The following is a 16,921-nucleotide window of genomic DNA, read 5'->3' as shown; positions in this document are numbered from 1 at the left end:
TTCTTGCTGTCATTTCAGTTCCCAATGCATACTAAAAGCTACTGCGTTTTAAATAGTTACAACAGTTAAAAGGTTAATCAGATTCTGTCCTGATGCTGCTCCATCTCGCACATGTACAAGATCGGATGATAAGAGTAAAATATTTTTTTCATGTCTTGATTAAGAGAATTAAAGAGAAAAAAAAAAAGGTCTGCACACCAAAGCAGGCGAGGTGCAAGTTCACAAGGCTGAATCAGTACACAGAAAAAGAGAACAGCACACTCAACTGTGCTCCAAAATTTTATATCTTTAATTCATAAAAAAAATCACTAACGTTTTGACACAGAAGTGCCTTCATCAGGGAGCAAAATACAAGTATAGGATTACATAGTTAAATACTATTGAGGTCATAAAAAAGCAGGTGAGTATAATTGCACATTAGTAAAATACATTCATGTGCCAATTGATCAGTTGTCTACAATGTCCCCAGAATATTGCTCCATGATCGTAAAAAAACTACAAAAATAAAATAAATGACAATCAATAAAAAAGACTTGCATAAAATTAATAAAAACTAGATTCAATATAACCCCAAAAGATAAGAAAATAACATGTTAATTACAAAATGGTACATATAAATGATACAGCAATGCACAAGGACAACGTGAAACCACTATACATTCCTGTCTTACTGTAAGTTGGCATAGATCACAAGAAGGGATTAATGTCACATTCAACATTCATTCCATTAGGAATGATAGTTTTTAAATAACAAATGAATAAAACCATCTCTTTGTAAAAGTAAAGTCTGTAAATTGCCTCCTCTCCTAGGTAGTTTAACCTTCTCTATCCCTAAATAATGAAGAGAAGAAAGTTGATGCTGGACTTCACAAATGTGAGCAGCTACTGGCTAGACTAAATTTAAACTTGTGCACCTCATTGTACTACGATGCTTAAGCTATTCCAGATTTAAGATCGCGTTTAGTTTTACCTTTACAAGATTTACCACAGGGACACTGAATTGTATAAATTACACTTTGAGTGGTACAGGAGAATACTCCCTTAATGGAGATGGCTTTTCCAATAAGTGGATGTTTAAAAGAGTGACATTTCAAAGTGCGACTGCATTGTGCACAAGAGCTACATTTGTAATTGCCATCAAGTATGGGAGCTAAAAGAGACTGAGCTGGAGTGGAGGCTGGTGGTAAATCACCTCACAAGAATGTCCCTGAAGTTACCTCCTCGTCTAGATGTCAGTAAAGGAGGTACAGCAGATGAACCAGAGACAGAACGGTCTGATTTTTTCTAAATATACCCATGTCTTTTTATAATGCCTTTTATTTTCTCCGCAAAGCGCCTAGATCATATCAATCTTATCACCAGAATCTTTAACATAGGACTGAAGTAGTTGAATAAAAGGTTTAATAAAGTAATATACAAAATTAGCAAGAGTGGAAGTCAGAGAGTCAATTCCAGCCACTATTGGTCAGCTAAAAGGGTCAATCAGATGCTTATGAGTTTTGCGAAGAGTATAACGAACTTTGGATATTTAACAACGGAATACACATATTTTTTTTTTTTCTAATTTCACCTTGATCCCAAAAAGATTTGAGAACTGAACCTATATCATTCTTGACTATTCATGTAGGATCACATTCCAAATTTAAAGAAAAAGTGGAATCTGAAAGTTTATAAATCTTCCATGTGTAGTCATTTTTATTTTGAATAACTACCCACCACCACCTTTACCTGCTGATTTAATAAGTCTTGTAAATCAATTTTTCCAACTTTTGTCAGATTGTAAAATTATCTAGTTTGATGTTTATTTTTAACTGAAACATCAACATCTTTTTCCAATAGCCTACAATAGGTTTCAAAAGAGGCCATTCTATTGCTAGAGGTACAAATGTACTTGTTCCTCTAAAAAGGTGTCTGTACTCGGGAGAGCATTTCAATAGAAGATATATTGTCAGAACCAGAGACCACAACAGGCAGATTGGAATTATTAGCAAAAAAAACTCTCAAAATGTGATTGTTCTTTTAATTAATATCTTATGAAGAATAATATATGTTCTTTTTTCCAGTTATATGCAGAAACAGTTGAATATGAAAACTAATAGTGCTGTTAAAAATGGCAGCACAAAGCCAATACCTAAATGGCGATAACATTTAAAAAAAAAAATCTCAAAATTTGTATTTTCTTATTTCTAGGCTGCTCTATATTTGCAATTGTCTGTGGTTTTAGGAGGGGTTCAACCTTCAAAAATCTATTAACGGGGTCTTCAGTGGCAGATCTAGTAAAAGCACTGCCACTTGGAGTCATGCGAGTGCAGGCTGAATAATGCTTGCGGTGATCCACATGGAGGACTAAATTGGCCTTTCAGTTCCCATCATTGAGCTTCTGCTGGTTGGGCACCCGACAAGGCCAGGAAGAGATTTCCCAAGCTGCACCTTTACCTCCAGGATTAAGAAGTTTTGTAATATCCAGTACCAAGGTTCAGCAGTTGAAAAGTCTTCACAGAAGCACTGGAGGTCTTCCTGATCAGTAAATAGGTTGCAGAGGTGAGGTCAAATCTAAATGTGTCATTTGAAATCAGACACAAAAACTGGTGTGCGCACGCAAGCATGTATGTGTGTGTGTGTGTGTTTATATAATCTGTAAAGAAGCTTTCCTAATGGTATGGTTTTCTTAAAGAATGCTTATGCCTGATATTTAAATAGGAATTATAAAAGCCTGATATTTAAATGAATAAGAAATAATACCCGCCAACTACCCAAAGAAACATAATATAAGAATTTGCACAGATAAAATAGTCTACCACAAGGTAACGCCACCCACGCTCAGCAGTTATATCCCATATTACAGTATACACCTACTCCAAAAGAGTAGATTAACAAAGCACTCACTTAGGAAGTGACTACACTTCATACACACAAAAGACCTGTACTGATTAAATATACAGTTTGGACTCAAGAAATTCATGAAAGTAATTAGATTTTTCCTTTCATAACTGCTAGAATATACAGTAAAGAAACTGATTTAAAAAAAAAAAAAGCACATGTGGCAAAATAGCCAGAATTGAATTTCTCTATTTTTTTCTTGTGGTGATACTAATACAACTGTAGCAGCAACTCAAATAAGACATGACCTATTCAGGGTTACATAGTCACTTACTGTATAATTAGCAACTCAAAGGAAATGATCACCTGACACTTACAGTAAAACAAAAATATGCTTGACTGATAAGTAAATATTATGTAAATGATCTTGGTTGAAACTGTATAGCAGCCATACCTTCAGCTGACAAACAGCAGTTAAGGAAGTGATGGTAAAGGGATCCAGTGTGACAAATAGAGAAGAGTTTAACATGTTTACTTGGCCCTCGTTGTATTTTTTTCTTCTTCTTTTTGCGGTAATGTGGTTTTGTGGCTATGGCTTTTCAATAGTAATTTAATAACATTTGAAAAAAAAAATAAGATAGTTAAACTAATTTGATGCAGTTTTTCAGGATGTTTTACACTTACTTTCAGATGAGGCCAACTTTTTATTTATTTATTTATTTAATTAATTTTAACTTCCTAATTCTGCTGCTTATTGCTGTAGTTGCCAAGGTAAACAAGAGTATCCATGACTTGACACCACAGGAACTTCTCTACCGTGCTTTCATTTTTACAGGATAAGCAAACACATTGAAGTTGACATACAAAAACAAATGAGTAGCACAGCTAAAGCTACAACCACCTGAACTATTGCATGTGCAAAGCCAGTGACTCTTTGTATCAATGTTTCGTTTCACTAATGCTATTGCAATCAATAAATATGCTTTATGGTTTTGCATACGGTAATGTGCCAAACCATAATTAATTTAAAATTTCCAGGTAAAGAAAAGAAAAAAAAAAACAAGAAGAAAATACAACAACGAAAAAAAAAGTTGTTTTGTATTTTGAAATTATATGATAGCAAGAATAGGGGGAGCAATCTTATCATTGGATAACAGGTGTTCCAACCTGTGTTCCATGCCAGCACAGCTTGGAACTTTGGCTGAATCCCTTGACAACCGGTTCACTTTGGAAGGGGGTATGGGGCTTCATTTTATAAGTGCAATAACACACCAGGTGCTCAGATATGATCAAATATCCACTGGACCATATCTGAACACTTTGTTGTGTGTTTTTGCTTTCATAAAATGGCATCCCTGGTTTTACAGTTTCAAAAGTCCAGTAAAGTATATTTAAAGTATATAAAGTATATTATACTTTAAGCCTTTCAAGTTACACATCTTAAGTAGCTGCATGTTGGCAAAATGCATTAACTTTTGACAGCCTTGGTGGGCACTATGTTACTTACACAGCATTGGCATAGTGAGAAATAAAAGGAAATATTGAAAATGATACTGGATTCTCTTGTTTGACATGGCAAATCATACCAATGTGTGCATGCAAATGATTGTATTCATACTATAGGCCTATCTAATAATACCCAGTGTCCAGGATTTTGTGTTTTGGGAGACTGGCTTGGTATTAAAATCTATGTGTCTTGGTTTTGGTTTTGTTCCCTCACTATTTCAGGTCAATCAACAAGGCATTCAAATGTTATAAACCTCATGTGGGGTGGGATTAGGTTGTGGAGAGAGTTCACAAGGAATTTAGTAAACAATATATAGAACAGTTTTGTTATTCAAGATCTATTCTCAGCTCTCCTAAAATGTTTCTACTTCACTATCTTTTGATCTATATTAAATTCATAATGTTTACATACACAACCACTTTCTCGGCTTTCCACATATCTTAAGAAGCTGTAAATCTGTAATTTAGGCACCATATTGAAATGTTCATTTTTAACTAAGAAAATAATGTCTCAGAGATGATTATGACTAAACCACATGCCAACACAATACCTTCATACAGAAGTAAAATATACCACAGAAACGATATGCTAAAAATACTACCGAACATTATATGTTCCTGGATAATTGTATCATGCCCTACTAATCCAGGCGTTCATTTCTTAAATGATCATACCATAATTACCCATACGAAGATATATCCAACTGGCTCGTTACTCTAAATGTTTACCTGATTTACAGTGCAAATACCTTTATTTGAATTAGTTATTGTTAAGTATGCATTAAAAATCTAATAGTAATACACTTTTAAGCCGGTAGGTTTTGTACTGCACCTTTAAAAAAGTGTCAAACACTAAAACATTGTGAAATCATTGAATTCTCTATATATTGGCTTCTAAATTATTTTGACACTCCTTTTGTTTGTTTTACTTTTACACAACTCAACTCATACTTGTATACATGCATATAGCTCTCTCGTTCTTTATTCTTTGTTCTGCCATTCCCCACAGCAAAGCTTCAATTTATCTTTCTCTACTCTTGTTATTTTTTGGCATTACACTGCAAAGTGAACTCTCTAGGTCCTCATTCAGCATGCTGTCGTTCCAGGTCCTCTCTGCGTTCAACTCCTGATGGATACAGTGTATGTCGCTCCCCTTTCATAACACAGTGTTTGCATTTGAGCTATGTGGGTGTGCTCAAGCATACTTTAAATATGTGCCTGCTGCTCTGTGCTTTCGGTACCAACTGGTCTGAAGTTTACCACCTGTTCTAGGAGCTTTTGCTGTACTTTTAATTAGACAAGCAGCAAATCCCCATAACCAAACATGTGTAAGGCAAGTCAAATTATCATTTAGAGATATCTCAACTTGCATTTTAAGATAAATCACTTACATATATATTTAAATGAATATGAGATATCTATAAATAAACCCATTGAGATATCTAAAAATGAAATAAACATAGCTCAAATTGATTTACAGATATGGTTAAATAATGTTTTGCTAGTATTGTACGCCAAACTGTCATTTAGACATATCTTTAAATAACTTCCTATTCATTTAGAGATCACAAAATAACTTCCTGTTCATTTAGAGAGATCTCTAAATCATTCAGAGATCACAAAATGCCTTCCTGGTCATTTAGAGATATCTCAAAATAAACAGGAAATCATTTAAAGACATCTTTAAATGACTTCCTGTGAAAATGTTGTATGTTTTGAAAATACTTCCTATCCGTTTAGATATACCTCTAAATGACTTAGAGATATCTTTAAATGAACAGGAAGTTATTTTGAGATATCTTAAAATGATTTAACTATATTTCCAAATGAACAGGAAGTTATTTAGAGATATCTCTAAATGATTTAGCGGTATCTGGAAATAATTTTGAGATATCTCTAAACATATTTTAGATATCATAACATTATTATGAGATGTACTTAAATATTTGAAGATTTCATCAAATATTTTAGAGATATCTGGAAATGATTAAGAGATATCTTAAAACATGTAGAGATCTCTAAATAATAATTTGGCTTGCCAAACATGTGCAGTGAAAACTTTGAGACGCTTGTAAAAAGTCAATTTATTTGTTTCTTTTTTAATAACCAGATAAGTATTATGCACTTGCCTAGGGAGTGAAGCTAGCCAATATATCTCCCAAACAATATTTAAACGAGTAGTGAAGTACTAGTTGTGCAATGGGTAGATCACAGTTGTCTCCGTTATCTGCTTATACAACTAGCTCTAAAACGAAACATAATTTTCTCTAACCACTGCTCTGGTAATTTCAACATCTATGTCTGTTCATTCAACTCATTTTGAAGATGAAGTAAGGGCAAAAGGAAGAGCGTTTCATTGCTTTTAAACTAAACAAGCAGAAGTGCTGAATAAGACATTTGCCTGCAGCCTATATGTACAGTAGTTACTGTGTAATGGGTATAATAAAAGCCTGATATGGAAATCCTTGCTCTCGAGTGGCCAGACTTGTTTGTTATTTTTGATATGCCACTGGAATGCAGTATTCCATTTTGCATCTAAATTTGGACATACAGTTTTCCTAATGTATGTAATGTCTGCCTGTGCTCAAATAGGAATATCCTTTGGCAATAGCCTACACCAAGATAAAAACATTATAATGAAAATTTGAATTTAAGCTTGTCTAAGGGACACTCAGTAGTGTGTACTACTATAGAATCATAGTCAAAATTTAGGGTTCTTTTGTAACCTGTGTGTGTGTGTGTGTGTGTGTGTGTGTGTGTGTGTGTGTGTGTGTGTGTGTGTGTGTGTGTGTGTGTGTGTGTGTGTGTGTGTGTGTGTGTTTTTGTTTTTTTTCTTTTCTGTATGTATTATTCTGGACAATTTTCCACTTGTCCGCTATAGGATAACTTATTCCAGATTTCTGAAATAACAGCAACTCCTGCTGAGAGATACAGGACTAGAAAAGCTAAAGCCTGGCATTAATTTTTAGTGGAAGCAGCCCAAAACTTTTAATATGAATAATAATAACTTAATTGAGTTGTTCAAATAGAGTGATTTAGCATTTTTTTAAGAAGATGCCAGCGTAATATTAATTTGTTTTATTAAACCAGAAAATGAAATATTCTCTTACACATTCTGTTAATTATAGTGATTATAGTTATAGCAACACCTGATGAAGACACACACTGTGTCAAAACACTTTGTTTCTTTCATGTTTTGTTTTAATAAATAATTAAAAGTTTCTAAAACAAAATGTAAGAGAAATCTGATGCACAGAAATTATTAGCTGTTATTATTAGTCTAAAAGAAGAGATTTGTGCGACCAACCTTGTCTTTAGGAGCATCATCTAGCAAAGTGTACATGGTTTAGGTATATGTCATTGCAGTGAACTAGTTTTGAACTCTGCAGATACATTAATATAGTCAACTAATATATATATATATATATATATATATATATATATATATATATATATATATATATATAGTTTAAAAATTTTTCCCATGATGATAGCATAGAAAAGAAAATAGTATGATAAATGGATTCAATTCTTAAAAACTATGTGTACAGAATTGATTTATCACACTCTGCATGACTAAGATGACAACCCCCCTCATTCTCAAGGATTTCAGAAAACAGAACTCCTTATTTAAAATCCCAAGTCAATGATTCAGACTTGTAGTAAAATGGATATTTCTGTCAATCAACATTGTGGGGTTTACAACAGAGCACCATTCACTTAGGTGGGCTTCAAGCAATTAATTCTCCCAGGAAAATCGGCAACATTAAAATAATTGCAGCAATATGAATTCTAGCTGTTATTCCAGTGGATTTCATTATAATTGTGCGTGACTGTTATTTTAGTGCAATGAGAAATAATATTATTTTTCTTTTCTTATATCACAATGAAATGCCATTATAAAGCATTACAAGCTGTTTGTTAATTGTATCTACAGCATAACCTGAAAATGTGACTAGCTTTTAACCTCAGGTTTGTGTCTTTGTTAATACTACTATAATCTCAAGCAGACTCAGTGAAGGACACCACAGTGCTCAGGGTTCCCATAGTAACAGTTTGTATTGCTATACACTTAAGCAGTATGTAGGGCTCTACAAAAAAAAGCAGCTAATTATAGACCCAAAAAAGGTACTCATATTTCTAACAGAATTTGTCACGTACACACTGGTGTGCACGATTAAGATACTGTAAAAGCCATAACTGTATTGCAGTGAATAATTATCTATAGGCCAATAAAAGAAAACAGTTGACATTTTTTGTACAAAAGCAGGTTTAGAAAGGCACATATATTTGCTTTAACTCTAAAATGACATTGGCATTTGTTTAATTACTGCCTGAAATGTATCTATTTATTTATATCCCTATCAAGATGTGCCTCTACACTACTGTACTGTCACAGGAACATATCCATTCCTGCACCTAGTAGTATTTGGACTCAGAAATATTGCTTGTTGACTTTCAACAAACTTTCACTGCAGGTGAAACCAAACACTTGTCAGAAATGCGCTATAGTACACATTGATTTTAGATTTCCTTTATTGTCCACCCAGTTCAGGGATTAAATCCCTGACCTCTGCATTTTAAGGATTTGCTACAATATCAGAGTAACCTCCAGCACCAATCAGTTGCTAAATACTATCCAATTTTTTTCTATTAAGAATGAGTTTCCCCACATTGTAATGTGGTTGTCATACCGGACTCAATGGCCTGTACCGGTCATATGGTACAAAATAGCACAGTGGCTATTTTAGTATACATATACAGTGCCTTGCAAAAGTATTCAGACCCTCTCACAGTTTTCACATTTTGTTGCTTTAAAGCTTGCAGTCACAACACTTTGAAGTAGTAAATAATATGTGTTATATACACAACCTATTCCACACATTCAAAAACAAAAAGAAAGAAGTACCTAGATAATTAATATGAAATAAAAATGGAAAAGTCACGATTGCATACATATTCAAACCCTTTGCTGTGGCAAACCTAAATTAATTCAGGTGCACAACATAACCTTAACAAGCCACACAATTAGTTGAATGGCCTCTGCCTGTGTGCAATATTAGTGGTTCTCATGATTTCAGAATAAAAACACCTGTTTCTGCGAGGTTAGTTCGTTAGTTAGTCAGGTAGTACATTTCAAGCAAAGACTCAACTGTGAAGACCAAGGAGTTTTCAAAGCAAGTCAGGGATAAAGCACAGATCAGGAGAAGGGTACAAAAAATATTGAAATCTCTGAATATCACTTTGAGCACAGTCTACTCAATCATCAAGAAATGGAAGGTGCATTGTACCACCCAGACACTGCATAGATCAGGCCGTCCCTCCAAACTGAGCAGCCGGACAAGGAGAAAACTGGTGAGGGATGCCACTGTGAAGCCAACAAATAGAGCTACAGAGTTCAATGGCTGAGATGGGAGAAAATATGCATCAGTCAACAATATCCAGAACACTTCACAAAAGTAGCCTGTATGGCAAGGTGGTAAGAAAAATAAGCCCTCTCTAAGCCTGCATGGAGTTTGCAACAAAGTACCTGAGTAATCCTGCAAAAATGTGGGAAAAGCTGTTGTGGTCAGACAAGACCAAATTGAAACTTTTTGGTCTAAATGCCAAATGTTACATTTGGCGCAGACCCAACACAGCACATCTCCCAGTCAACACCATCCCTACAGTCAAGCATGGTGGTGGCAGCATCATGCTATGGGGATATCTCTCCTCAGCAGGGACTGGAAAGCTTGTTAGGATTGAAGGAAAAATTGTTGGAGCAAAGTGCAGGCAAAAACTAGAGGAAAACCTGTTTCAGTCTGCTAAAGACTTAAAACTGGGGCGAAAATTCACCTTTCAGCAGGACAATGATCGAAAGCACAAGGCCAAAGCTACACTGGAGTGGCTTAAGAATAAAAAAGTGAATGTCCTTGAGTGGACCAGTCAAAGTCCTGATTTGAATCATATTGAGAATCTGTGGAAAGACTTGATAAGTGCTGTCCATAAGCGATCCCCAAGCAACTTTAGAGAGCTTGAGCAAATCTGCCAAGAAGAATGGGCACAAATTGCATCAAGCCGGTGTGCAAAGTTGGTAGAGACGTACCCAAAAAGTCTTGCGGCTGTAATTGCTGCCAAAGGTGCTTCCACCAAATATTCAGTTGACGGGTCTGAATACTTATGCAATGAACATACTGTTTTTTTCTCTTTAGTTTTTGCTGACATTTACTGTAAATATCTTACCCTTTGAAGTCTTCAGTTTGAGCATTCAAGTTTTGAATAAAATATTAAGTTTAAAAAAAATGTGTATGCATCATTTTATTTCACAAAATGGGACACCATAGGAAGGGTCTGAATACTTTTGCAAGGCACTATGTGTGTGTGTGTGTGTCATATATATATATATATATATATATATATATATATATATATATATATATATATATATATATATATATACTGATGTACTCAGGCGTCAAGGCGTCATTTTCTTTGATATAAAAATGGTGATGTCACCAGTGATTTCCATATAGAACATAATGCAAAAATCTGTACTGCAGTGCGTGTTAAGCGGCTTGTTCATCCACATTCTGCAACCTGTGACATTTACACATAGCTAAACCCAATGCCCACCCACACACTGCTGCCAAGCAATGCTACAACCTTCTGCGTAACGCTTTTGTGTTCTAGCTAGAATGTGATCCGAACTCACTCAGCTGGCAGAGCGTCAGGATGCATAAGCAGAAAGCATTTCACAACAGTAATTTCACAGTGTGATTCATTGGATTTCTTATATATATAAAAAAATAATAATAATTTAAAAAACATGCAGCAAAGTTCTGTTCCATTTTTAAAACTGTGGTGTTCGTTGTACCTGATTTGTATTTAGAAATAGAAAACACTTCTAATTACTCATTTACATTATATTAAAGCATTAGTGAGGAATCTATAGCCCCACTAAAACATATAACAAAAAAGACAACAGACACATGCATACTATTTAAAAGCACTGTAGAGAGGTACACTATAATATTATTGTATATAGTATTACATAATAATAATTAATACCTCTTAGGTGTTTCAAATACTAGCAAGCACCCTAAAACAGGCTTTACATAAATATATTTATGCAGTTCATTAAATTATCCTTCTTAACATTTCCTTTTTGCTCTGGTTCCCAATTATAACTTGTATTTCAAAGGTCTTTGCTGCTATGAATAATATACCTCTTTTTCATGGTTCTTTTCTCCTGACATGTACTGTATCATAACATTAACTCAATAGTGAAAACACAAATTTAGGTTAACTATAAAACAAATATTTGCAGGGACCCACCTCTGTGCACTGCACGGCCCCTCTCTTGGCAGTCCTAAACTAATCACAGTCCAGCATCATCTCACTGATCCTGTGTTTGAGAAAGGAGGAGCAAAAGGTCAGAATGCACAAACACAAACATACATGTAACCACACAAACACAATGACAATCACACAACAGCAGCTAACAACTTTAGTACACCTGGTCTCCCCTAGGGATGTAATTACCTGCGGAACACAGCACACAGTATCTAGATAGCAATTCAGTATGTCACAATAAACAGTATTTCTAGTCCGTGGCTGAGTTACTGTAAGGGTCAACTTTGATTCTTTTTTTTCTTTTTTTTTATTTTATTTTTATACTGTTTTTCTGTGCAAACTATGGACACCAGAATGCATTTTGAAGTAATTGTACCCACACTTAAGATATGTATCAATTATTATTATAGCACCAGTATAAAACAGATCTATAACTGAACACAGCAAAAAAAAAAGAAGCGCATCTTCCTGTTAGACACTGTTAAGCAGCAGACCTCGCTGAAACAGAAACCACTATAGGCCACTCATTTCTATCATTATTCAGCAGTATTCAAGTGGCCGATTCAAACTGCACGCAGCCTCTCACATGCCCCCTTCCCACCTGAATGTGTATCCTATGCACTATGCGAGTGATGTAGCCTCCTCGGGATAAATTATCGCCCAAGCATCCAGGTTCTCTCAGCTCTGTCGTGTGCACTGACATGCTCTGTAAAATGAGCTATTCCAATGTACTGTAACAGTGTTCGCTTCTGTCCGTCACGTCACTGGCTCATACAGAAGAAAAAAAAATCATATTTCTTCAGCATAAACACATGCATGCTGATTGGATAGCTGATTGCGAGCTGGAAACATCAATGGCACCATCAGCGCTCGCAATGGCTGCTTGCAGAGAGCCTAGATAAAAGTAGGTCTCAGCTGGCTGTGCTGCTGCAGAAGCAGAGACAGAGAGAGAGAGAGAGAGAGAGAGAGAGAGAGAGAGAGAGAGAGAAAAGACTACTACTTTCTCAGAACCGAAAGGAGGGGAGGCCATGAGTGTTTCCTGTTGTGCAGCTGAAGAAAGCGAGGACGTCACTGTATTCAAACTCCCACAGGGTGTCAGCAAGTTCAGTCAATTCCAATACAGAGAATAAAAGGGATGTTTTAGGAAGTTCACACACACAAAAAAAAAAACAAAAAAAAAACAGGAATAGTCCTTGGTGTGGCCCTGCATTAAAAACAAAGCCCTCACTATGCTCTAGTATGTTATTGACAGTAACCATACTGCAGTTTTTTGTTTTGTTTCGTTTTTGTTTTTTGTATATGCTCTCAGCAGTCAAAATGCACCAATGGTGAAAGCTGAAGCAAATAGCTATTTTATTGAGCCTTTAGGAAGGCAAGTTATTCTATATAACAGACTCGTAATTCTCCCACGATTCATTCCATCGACAGACTGTCACAATGTTGGAATTGAAAGCAGGAGACCTCTTGAATAGCAATGTATGTGAGTTACATGCATATCCAAGCATATTTACAAACAGCATATTAATTACAGAAGTCAGTAAAATTTGAAAGTAGATCATTATGAACTAATTTCATGCGGGATAACAGTTTAGAACTAATGTCCATGCGCACGTGTTCATCAGACAATTCAAAGTTGTTCCCAAAGTACCGCCTTCAACAGATCATCTGTCAGTACAGTGAAAAAGTGGATCTCCATGACCTCCTCTGACAGTATTCAAAATACTGAATGGTCACGTAAAAGAATTCATTCTAGGCTTAACTGGCCCAAACAATCAGGTGCCTGAACTCCTGAAATATCACAATTGTACAAGCAGTTCAAGGCATAGCTAAGTGTGGCATACGTATATGTACATTTAGAAGGGTACTGCCACTACAGTATGGCAATACTCATCACCCACAAGAGAAATACAGTATGTTTACAGAATAAGTAATCACATGCAGAGTACTTGAATAACAAAGGCCTTTTTTCTAAAAAAAAAAAAAAAAAAGTTTAGTTTTTTTTTTTTTTTTGCAGTCAGTTCATGCATGTCTTTTACGAAGGCAGCTTACTGTATGCTGTGTCTCCACTATTTTTACAGAAGCACCTGATAAGAGCACATCAGGATTTGAATACAGATCCTAGTCCAAGCAAAGATAGCATCAAACTTCCTCCTGTACAAACGATTTTATTAAAATGAGTTAAGAAGCGTGCAATATACTGCAGTATAGAAGACACTGTTCATTTCACTATGGGTTGCGTGATAGAACAAACAGGGATTTATTAATTTTTTTTTGTAAAATATTGTCGCAAAAAAAAAAAGAAAAAAAAAACACTAGTAAAATACACAACAAACATAAAACATGAATACACATAACTGTTTGTGACACCTATTTGCATTATAACTTTTAGAAGGAACTTTTGGTTGCAGCCATTTCTAAAGGGCAGTGATTAATGTGCCACTGTGTAGTCATTAATTACAGAAATATAATAACTAAACAAATTGCTAAAATGTTAATCCAACTTCCAAACAAAACATTACCTCAAAAAGAAGCAAAGAGCACATAGACTGCTTGGAGAAAGGCATTTAAAAAATGGAGCCAACAAAAACACAGAGTACTTGAGTTTCAGTTCCTCTACAGGTATTTTTATTTTTCTCTTCAAACAATAGCTGGTTTGCATAATGGCTTGTTTATTTCCTAATAAACATGTGGCTTGTGGAATGTTTAGGTATCGAAATTCAGATGTTCTGCAATAAAATGAACATCAAAGACATGGCGATAACCTTGTCAGTACACTTTTTCTCTTCGTTAGAAATTCACATTTACAACTGGCATTTAACAGTCAAAGTAATCTAATTTTCTCTGCAAGGTTATTATAAGGAGTCGACACTGACATAACTAAAGTAATGTGAACTGAAAACTTTGCAACAGCCAAGCCTGGAAATTGGGAATACTCAATCTTAGTTCTTACAGTGGATAATAGCAAGACTTCTCTTTTGCTACTGTAGCACACATGTGGCCCTAAATTAAATTTGGTTAAAGCCATTGAGAAAAATCTACATTAGGTTTGTTTTTGTTCCTTATTCATCTGGTAAACCATAGATATTTTCCTTAACATACATTTTGATATTCTGGGACAGTCAGCCTTTCAAAAATGTGTCAGCCAAAGTGATTTTGACTGGCTGCAGAAGAACCCGGCATCCCTTCTAATGTAACATATACTGTTAGTAATAGTCCATTTTACTACAGTTAGCATGGTTTAGACGGTTTGCCTTCCCTTTATATTAGCATATAATTGCCCTTACAGCATAGAGAGAACCACTGTTCTAGAACTGGGCAACAGGAAACCTTTTTTAATTGCCAAAACACACTTACAATATTGTATCGATCTCGGTTAAAGCATGCTAGCGCATCACACAGGGTGAGGCAATCCACACAACCCCATGCATGCTACAGTAGGATTGGTATTGTTATTATCAATAATACATGTACTTTTACTTTCCTATTAGCTGTGGGGTTAAAAAGCTGCACAGTGCTGAGCGTGATGTGGTGGTTTACTGTTAGTTCAAATGATCAAATAAATCACAATTCAGATAATTTATCAGCAGCCGTGTAGGTGACTGTACTTTGTATGCATTAGAGTATTTGATGACACACGGTCCATTTTAACCTTGCCCACTAGAAGGTCTACCTTAAAGGGAATCTCGATTTTAGGGATCAGTAGTTACATTTTATGGTACCTATTAGTCTATTTATCACACATAAGAGCACAGTCCCTTTGCTTATGAGACAAATTGCTGGTACACTACATGCCGGTATATCTGCATTTTAAAATTTATCGGCATCCCAAATTGAATATATTTGTTTCGAATGGAAGCTAATTAGCACACTCCTGAAGTTCATTATACAATGGTGTCACTAGAGTAATTTACTGTTCAGGTCAGTACTGGCTCTGGTGAGGTCTCTGCTGAGACCCTTCCTAAATGGTTAGAGTTGTTGGTAAAATGCAGTCATTTACTACAATAAACAGTAATAATTGTAATTCTCTGTATATATTAAAAATAAAAATGCATCTATTGCGATATTGATAAACTAATATACAGCAGACATTTGACAAAAAATACGGTTTATATTGTGTGTAATGAATGCACTTTCATATGTACTTATTTTTTTGGGAACCCCGTCGAGGGGGGTTCAACACAGCCTTCGGTCGTGAAATACAAGCAGTGAAAGTGAATTTGATCCCCTGTAGGGTTGTGTTTTGCAAACAGAGAACATCTGCTTTGATCACAGCCAGAGCCCCTTGTTAACCCCCTTCCTGTAGACAACGTCATGGAACATTCCCGGAACGGGCCAACGTTACACCCACCTCAACACACACACGCAATGACAGCGACAGCATACACACATTAAACCAAGAACCTACACAAATACGCGTCACCAAAAGAACGTGTGTTGCTCCTGCTCAAAATAAATAAATAAATAAATAAATAACCTTTTATGAAAGACGTTTCCCCAGTCCAAGCAGCACCCCCTTCCACTTCTCCTGTATCAGCTATGCAAATTCCTCAGGATGTTACGCAACCTTCCTAATCTGCATGCAAGCAAATGGGTATTCCCCACATATCCTTATAACATGCGTAAACATAATTAAATGCTTCTTCAATCGCCTGTCTCCGTCAAGTTATACAATGTCGTACAACAACTCTCAAAATGTTTAAATACACCACTTACCGTGTTGCTTGCAACCATACGCGGTCATCTATCCAAATAGAGAATGTCAACCTTTTCGTGAAAGCTCAAGTTTAGTTGATCGCTTCTGAACTTGACAAAATAAGGCAGCCAAAAGTGATTTTAAAACTTAAATGACAACTTTAACCTAAAACAAAAATTACTTCTTTTTTTTCTGTGGAAAACACTCCGCTCCCGGTCACCTGCGGGAGGAAACCTGTCAGTGAATTTCTCCCCTTGCGAAGTTTTGGAGAAGCCGGAGCTCAGAGGGAGTCTGTGATCAGTAGACAGAGAGGGTTATTCCTGGCACTTCCCAGAATAGAAAAAAGAGCTTGGCCGGTGACGTCATCGGATCCCCCAGCGCGTCCCAGAGTGAGGCTGAACTAGCGAAACCAGGCAAGCAGTGTGTGTACAAGTGCGTGCGAGAGAGAACTCCAACCTCGTCCTGGGCTCGTTTAATATGTGTGGGAACTCCCTCGGAGCAGTCAGAACTTGTCAAGCAAAAATATAAATTGAAATTCCACTATTAAAAAAAAAAAAAAAAGGCGACAAG

General features: G+C 35.7%; 1 protein-coding gene across 4 annotated transcripts in view; it reads right to left on the bottom strand.

The window, feature by feature from the left end:
* Positions 1-16,529, bottom strand: part of LOC121315887 (transcription factor HIVEP2-like) — a 72,065-nt gene extending 55,536 nt beyond the window's left edge. For 2 of the 4 annotated variants that reach the window (XM_041250448.1, XM_041250447.1), the window contains exons 1-2: positions 16,372-16,529; positions 11,641-11,710 (exon numbers count right to left, since the gene is read on the bottom strand). The gene's annotated coding sequence lies outside the window, so the exon portion shown is untranslated. Of the gene's footprint in view, positions 1-11,640; positions 11,711-12,259; positions 12,503-16,132; positions 16,193-16,371 lie in introns of those variants that run through there. The other 2 variants (XM_041250450.1, XM_041250449.1) reach the window with 2 other exon arrangements.
* Between the last annotated feature and the right edge of the window lie 392 nt (positions 16,530-16,921).

Source organism: Polyodon spathula, chromosome 5 (genome assembly GCF_017654505.1).
Source record: "Polyodon spathula isolate WHYD16114869_AA chromosome 5, ASM1765450v1, whole genome shotgun sequence".
NCBI lineage: Eukaryota > Metazoa > Chordata > Actinopteri > Acipenseriformes > Polyodontidae > Polyodon > Polyodon spathula.
Note: the sequence above shows the minus strand (reverse complement) of the source record. Positions and strands in the feature narration are given on the sequence as shown.